General features: G+C 56.9%; 2 non-coding genes and 1 pseudogene across 2 annotated transcripts; all 3 read right to left on the bottom strand.

Annotated features, from left to right (window-relative positions):
* Positions 1–2,041, bottom strand: part of LOC124587117 — a 6,181-nt pseudogene extending 4,140 nt beyond the window's left edge.
* Positions 2,042–2,229: 188 nt separating this feature from the next.
* LOC124587112 lies at positions 2,230–2,384 on the bottom strand. Its single transcript, XR_006975272.1, has one exon. It is a non-coding gene; the product is annotated as a 5.8S ribosomal RNA (ribosomal RNA).
* Positions 2,385–2,735: 351 nt separating this feature from the next.
* LOC124587107 lies at positions 2,736–4,645 on the bottom strand. The gene has a single exon (XR_006975268.1). It is a non-coding gene; the product is annotated as a small subunit ribosomal RNA (ribosomal RNA).
* Positions 4,646–7,500: the final 2,855 nt, after the last annotated feature.

Raw genomic sequence — 7,500 nt, 5'->3', positions numbered from 1 at the left:
AAAAGAGGGGCCCGACTTGTATCGGTTCCGCTGCCGGGTTCCGGAATAGGAACCGGATTCCCTTTCGCCCAACGGGGGCCAGCACAAAGTGCATCATGCTATGACGGCCCCCATCAACATCGGATTTCTCCTAGGGCTTAGGATCGACTGACTCGTGTGCAACGGCTGTTCACACGAAACCCTTCTCCGCGTCAGCCCTCCAGGGCCTCGCTGGAGTATTTGCTACTACCACCAAGATCTGCACCGACGGCGGCTCCAGGCAGGCTCACGCCCAGACCCTTCTGCGCCCACCGCCGCGACCCTCCTACTCGTCAGGGCTTCGCGGCCGGCCGCAAGGACCGGCCATGACTGCCAGACTGACGGCCGAGTATAGGCACGACGCTTCAGCGCCATCCATTTTCAGGGCTAGTTGCTTCGGCAGGTGAGTTGTTACACACTCCTTAGCGGATTCCGACTTCCATGGCCACCGTCCTGCTGTCTTAAGCAACCAACGCCTTTCATGGTTTCCCATGAGCGTCGATTCGGGCGCCTTAACTCGGCGTTTGGTTCATCCCACAGCGCCAGTTCTGCTTACCAAAAGTGGCCCACTTGGCACTCCGATCCGAGTCGTTTGCTCGCGGCTTCAGCATATCAAGCAAGCCGGAGATCTCACCCATTTAAAGTTTGAGAATAGGTTGAGGTCGTTTCGGCCCCAAGGCCTCTAATCATTCGCTTTACCGGATGAGACTCGTACGAGCACCAGCTATCCTGAGGGAAACTTCGGAGGGAACCAGCTACTAGATGGTTCGATTAGTCTTTCGCCCCTATACCCAGCTCCGACGATCGATTTGCACGTCAGAATCGCTACGGACCTCCATCAGGGTTTCCCCTGACTTCGTCCTGGCCAGGCATAGTTCACCATCTTTCGGGTCCCAACGTGTACGCTCTAGGTGCGCCTCACCTCGCAATGAGGACGAGACGCCCCGGGAGTGCGGAGGCCGCCGCCCCGTGAAGGGCGGGGAAGCCCCATCCTCCCTCGGCCCGCGCAAGGCGAGACCTTCACTTTCATTACGCCTTTAGGTTTCGTACAGCCCAATGACTCGCGCACATGTTAGACTCCTTGGTCCGTGTTTCAAGACGGGTCGTGAAATTGTCCAAAGCTGAAGCGCCGCTGACGGGAGCGATTATTCCGCCCGAGAGCATCCCGAGCCAACAGCGGCGCGGGTCCGGGGCCGGGCCAGGTAGGTCCGTCATCCGGGAAGAACCGCGCGCGCTTGCCGGGAGCCCGAGCGCCCAAAGGGGCGAATCGACTCCTCCAGATATACCGCCGGGCAGCCAGCCAGGACACCGGGGCTCTGCCCAACAGACGCGAACCGAGGCCCGCGGAAGGACAGGCTGCGCACCCGGGCCGTAGGCCGGCACCCAGCGGGTCGCGACGTCCTACTAGGGGAGAAGTGCGGCCCACCGCACACCGGAACGGCCCCACCCCGCGGCGAGTGGAAAGGCAACCGGACACGACCCCGCCGCGGATTGCTCCGCGCGGGCGGCCGGCCCCATCTGCCGAGGGCGGAGGCCAGTGGCCGGATGGGCGTGAATCTCACCCGTTCGACCTTTCGGACTTCTCACGTTTACCCCAGAACGGTTTCACGTACTTTTGAACTCTCTCTTCAAAGTTCTTTTCAACTTTCCCTCACGGTACTTGTTCGCTATCGGTCTCGTGGTCATATTTAGTCTCAGATGGAGTTTACCACCCACTTGGAGCTGCACTCTCAAGCAACCCGACTCGAAGGAGAGGTCCCGCCGACGCTCGCACCGGCCGCTACGGGCCTGGCACCCTCTACGGGCCGTGGCCTCATTCAAGTTGGACTTGGGCTCGGCGCGAGGCGTCGGGGTAGTGGACCCTCCCAAACACCACATGCCACGACAGGCGGCAGCCTGCGGGGTTCGGTGCTGGACTCTTCCCTGTTCGCTCGCCGCTACTGGGGGAATCCTTGTTAGTTTCTTTTCCTCCGCTTAGTAATATGCTTAAATTCAGCGGGTAGTCTCGCCTGCTCTGAGGTCGTTGTACGAGGTGTCGCACGCCACACCGCCAGCCGGCTGTGCACGCTACCGAGTAAGTACCGGTATGCGAACCGCCAGGCGACGGGCGCGCATCGCACGTTTAAGGAGGCGCGGCCGGCCCCACAGGCGGCCGCGACGCTCCCAGGTCTGCGAAGCGGGGCAAACGCCGCGCGCTTCAGTATACGTAGCCGACCCTCAGCCAGACGTGGCCCGGGAACGGAATCCATGGACCGCAATGTGCGTTCGAAACGTCGATGTTCATGTGTCCTGCAGTTCACATGTCGACGCGCAATTTGCTGCGTTCTTCATCGACCCACGAGCCGAGTGATCCACCGTCCTGGGTGATCTTTTCTTAGTTTACACTGTCTCTTTCAAGACAGTTGCATAGGCGGGACGTAGGCGTGTGGCGGCCCCTGTTCAAGCGTTCTGTGTCCAACGGCCTCACGGCCGATGGGCGTCGTACGGCTCCACACCGGAGCGGACAGGCAGTCGGGCGAAAGTCATTCAAAACCGGCGCCAGGCGCCAGGTGCCGCAGGCCAGCCGCTCCAGCGCTTCAGCGCTCGTACCACACAACATTGGCGTTAGTTTTGAGAAGCACGCGTGGTTCCGCACGCGGCGCACGGCTACTGCGAGCCGTACAGGTAGCGTGTTGCGCGACACGACACGCACATCGAAAGACATGCAGTCTAGTCGGTAATGATCCTTCCGCAGGTTCACCTACGGAAACCTTGTTACGACTTTTACTTCCTCTAAATGATCAAGTTTGGTCATCTTTCCGGTAGCATCGGCAACGACAGAGTCAATGCCGCGTACCAGTCCGAAGACCTCACTAAATCATTCAATCGGTAGTAGCGACGGGCGGTGTGTACAAAGGGCAGGGACGTAATCAACGCGAGCTTATGACTCGCGCTTACTGGGAATTCCTCGTTCATGGGGAACAATTGAAAGCCCCAATCCCTAGCACGAAGGAGGTTCAGCGGGTTACCCCGACCTTTCGGCCTAGGAAGACACGCTGATTCCTTCAGTGTAGCGCGCGTGCGGCCCAGAACATCTAAGGGCATCACAGACCTGTTATTGCTCAATCTCGTGCGGCTAGAAGCCGCCTGTCCCTCTAAGAAGAAAAGTAATCGCTGACAGCACGAAGGATGTCACGCGACTAGTTAGCAGGCTAGAGTCTCGTTCGTTATCGGAATTAACCAGACAAATCGCTCCACCAACTAAGAACGGCCATGCACCACCACCCACCGAATCAAGAAAGAGCTATCAATCTGTCAATCCTTCCGGTGTCCGGGCCTGGTGAGGTTTCCCGTGTTGAGTCAAATTAAGCCGCAGGCTCCACTCCTGGTGGTGCCCTTCCGTCAATTCCTTTAAGTTTCAGCTTTGCAACCATACTTCCCCCGGAACCCAAAAGCTTTGGTTTCCCGGAGGCTGCCCGCCGAGTCATCGGAGGAACTGCGGCGGATCGCTGGCTGGCATCGTTTATGGTTAGAACTAGGGCGGTATCTGATCGCCTTCGAACCTCTAACTTTCGTTCTTGATTAATGAAAACATACTTGGCAAATGCTTTCGCTTCTGTTCGTCTTGCGACGATCCAAGAATTTCACCTCTAACGTCGCAATACGAATGCCCCCGCCTGTCCCTATTAATCATTACCTCGGGTTCCGAAAACCAACAAAATAGAACCGAGGTCCTATTCCATTATTCCATGCACACAGTATTCAGGCGGGCTTGCCTGCTTTAAGCACTCTAATTTGTTCAAAGTAAACGTGCCGGCCCACCGAGACACTCACTCAAGAGCACCCTGGTAGGATTGCAACGGGGTCCGCCTCGGGACGCACGAGCACGCACGAGGCGCGTCGCACGCCTTCAGCTCGCCCCACCGGCAGGACGTCCCACGATACATGCCAGTTAAACACCGACGGGCGGTGAACCAACAGCGTGGGACACAAATCCAACTACGAGCTTTTTAACCGCAACAACTTTAATATACGCTATTGGAGCTGGAATTACCGCGGCTGCTGGCACCAGACTTGCCCTCCAATAGATACTCGTTAAAGGATTTAAAGTGTACTCATTCCGATTACGGGGCCTCGGATGAGTCCCGTATCGTTATTTTTCGTCACTACCTCCCCGTGCCGGGAGTGGGTAATTTGCGCGCCTGCTGCCTTCCTTGGATGTGGTAGCCGTTTCTCAGGCTCCCTCTCCGGAATCGAACCCTGATTCCCCGTTACCCGTTACAACCATGGTAGGCGCAGAACCTACCATCGACAGTTGATAAGGCAGACATTTGAAAGATGCGTCGCCGGTACGAGGACCGTGCGATCAGCCCAAAGTTATTCAGAGTCACCAAGGCAAACGGACCGGACGAGCCGACCGATTGGTTTTGATCTAATAAAAGCGTCCCTTCCATCTCTGGTCGGGACTCTGTTTGCATGTATTAGCTCTAGAATTACCACAGTTATCCAAGTAACGTGGGTACGATCTAAGGAACCATAACTGATTTAATGAGCCATTCGCGGTTTCACCTTAATGCGGCTTGTACTGAGACATGCATGGCTTAATCTTTGAGACAAGCATATGACTACTGGCAGGATCAACCAGGGAGCTGCGTCAACTAGAGCTGAGCAGCCGGCCGCCCGGGAGTGTGTCCCGGGGGCCCGCGCGAACACGCAAGCGTCCGCTCAATTATTCTGCAAACAGGAGGAGGCTGAGCTCCCCTGCACAATACACCTCGAAACCCTCTCAGGTCCCGGCGGCGCGCAGCGCCGTCCTAAGTACTTGGTCGGGTTCGAGAGAGGCGCAATCGCCCGGAGTTTGGCGAGTAGACGCTTTAGGTGCGACCACCCGTGCTCCCAACTGAGCTTGCCGCTGCCGACAGAGGCCCGGGAGCGTGCTGTCGTGGCATTGCCGGCGGGAGACAACACGCGCCACCTACGGTGGCCGGCAGCTCCAACGCCAGCGCCACAGAAGGACAAAAGCCCCACTTGGGTGCCGAAGCGAACTCTCCCAGCACAGCGCACGCGCCAACACGTCCGCACAGCTGCGATACAATCCACCTGCGAGAACCGCAGAGGCGACCGAGCAGCAGACGGCGTCGCGGCGCCGAGCGCCGGGCGGCGGCGCATCCTCAGCGCACACAGTCCTCAATCGGACCAGCACACTGCAGATGTCCACCGCGCTTCGCACCGGGCCCGCGAGGACCTACTTTGGCCGCACGGCGCCGCGTGCAGGGTGCGCCGGCGCGCAGCTGCGCCGCCTGCCGCCTCCGTCGGCCGGCGCGCCTGCCACTGGCCGCCCCCACCAGCCGGCTGTAGCGCGTGCGCCCACGCACCGCGCGGCCAGCACGCCGGAAGGCCCCCCCTCACCGGCCGGGGACGGTCCCACCCAGCCACCGCCGCGTATCGCTTCACACCCACATGCCATTCACGTTCGTGGGCATGGTGGGTATCGCTGAAACAACCGGTTGGTAGCTCAACCGATCGTCGCCATCACTGATTCACCTCTAGCGAGAACAACCGCACCACAACGGTTTACCAGTTCTTCATTTGCGTAACGTCACCAGCAAACGTAGACGTCCATCGCCATTTGCAAATTCAACGATTGTTGCATGCCTGTGTCAGGTGTCACGACACACTATGTCTGCCCACATACACGCAACAACATGTGCACGCTTCGCGAACACGTGGAAGGTGGCCCCCGTACGTATGCGATGTCCATTGCGCGAACGACTGTCAACCGGCCTCTGTCGCATGTCGCAGATGTGGAACGCAGTGCACCATGCTATCACGGTGTGTGAGAAGAGACGACTACGTCTGACAACACGCGCCACTACATCAACAGACGGCTCATGCTGATCGCCATCCACGGCATACCATACTGCAATCCAGCTCTTATAGGGAGACGACACGTAGCTGAGTGCACAATATTTGGACCGTATGGTTCGCCGTTGTTGGCGCAGTCGTGGTACGGTCACACATGTACCACGATGTATCATTCAGTACATGAGGACCAATGTGCGGTACAGTGTGTGATTTGGACGTACAACATCAGCGGACAGTTGCCACAAGCCGTACCACAACGTAGGCTGTGCTTCGCCATGCGAATGCCAATGAACAACTGCGAAGGGCATTGAGCATGTACGTCCTGCCGCCATCCGCATTACAGTGTATAGCTGCAAGGTGTTTAACATGAAGCGATACTCTGGGGACCGGGCAGTGCGAGTAGCAAACTATATTGCGGGGGTTGCAGTTAGGCAACACTACACTAATTTAACGCGTCGTATGACAATTACAGAGCAGGTTAAGGCCCAACGTGTGTTGGGTTAAGGCCCAACGTGTGTTGGGTTAAGGCCCAACGTGTGTTGGGTTAAGGCCCAACGTGTGTTGGGTTAAGGCCCAACGTGTGTTGGGTTAAGGCCCAACGTGTGTTGGGTTAAGGCCCAACGTGTGTTGGGTTAAGGCCCAACGTGTGTTGGGTTAAGGCCCAACGTGTGTTGGGTTAAGGCCCAACGTGTGTTGGGTTAAGGCCCAACGTGTGTTGGGTTAAGGCCCAACGTGTGTTGGGTTAAGGCCCAACGTGTGTTGGGTTAAGGCCCAACGTGTGTTGGGTTAAGGCCCAACGTGTGTTGGGTTAAGGCCCAACGTGTGTTGGGTTAAGGCCCAACGTGTGTTGGGTTAAGGCCCAACGTGTGTTGGGTTAAGGCCCAACATGTGTTGGGTTAAGGCCCAACGTGTGTTGGGTTAAGGCCCAACGTGTGTTGGGTTAAGGCCCAACGTGTGTTGGGTTAAGGCCCAACGTGTGTTGGGTTAAGGCCCAACGTGTGTTGGGTTAAGGCCCAACGTGTGTTGGGTTAAGGCGCAACATAGGTTAGGTTAAGGCGCAACATAGGTTAGGTTAAGGCGCAACATAGGTTAGGTTAAGGCGCAACATAGGTTAGGTTAAGGCGCAACATAGGTTAGGTTAAGGCGCAACATAGGTTAGGTTACGGCGCAACATAGGTTAGGTTAAGGCGCAACATAGGTTAGGTTAAGGCGCAACATAGGTTAGGTTACGGCGCAACATAGGTTAGGTTAAGGCGCAACATAGGTTAGGTTAAGGCGCAACATAGGTTAGGTTAAGGCGCAACATAGGTTAGGTTAAGGCGCAACATAGGTTAGGTTAAGGCGCAACATAGGTTAGGTTAAGGCGCAACATAGGTTAGGTTAAGGCGCAACATAGGTTAGGTTAAGGCGCAACATAGGTTAGGTTACGGCGCAACATAGGTTAGGTTAAGGCGCAACATAGGTTAGGTTAAGGCGCAACATAGGTTAGGTTAAGGCGCAACATAGGTTAGGTTATGGCGCAACATAGGTTAGGTTACGGCGCAACATAGGTTAGGTTACGGCGCAACATAGGTTAGGTTAAGGCGCAACATAGGTTAGGTTAAGGCGCAACATAGGTTAGGTTAAGGCGCAACATAG

This window comes from Schistocerca americana, unplaced genomic scaffold, assembly GCF_021461395.2.
Source record: "Schistocerca americana isolate TAMUIC-IGC-003095 unplaced genomic scaffold, iqSchAmer2.1 HiC_scaffold_578, whole genome shotgun sequence".
Taxonomy (NCBI): domain Eukaryota; kingdom Metazoa; phylum Arthropoda; class Insecta; order Orthoptera; family Acrididae; genus Schistocerca; species Schistocerca americana.
Note: the sequence above shows the minus strand (reverse complement) of the source record. Positions and strands in the feature narration are given on the sequence as shown.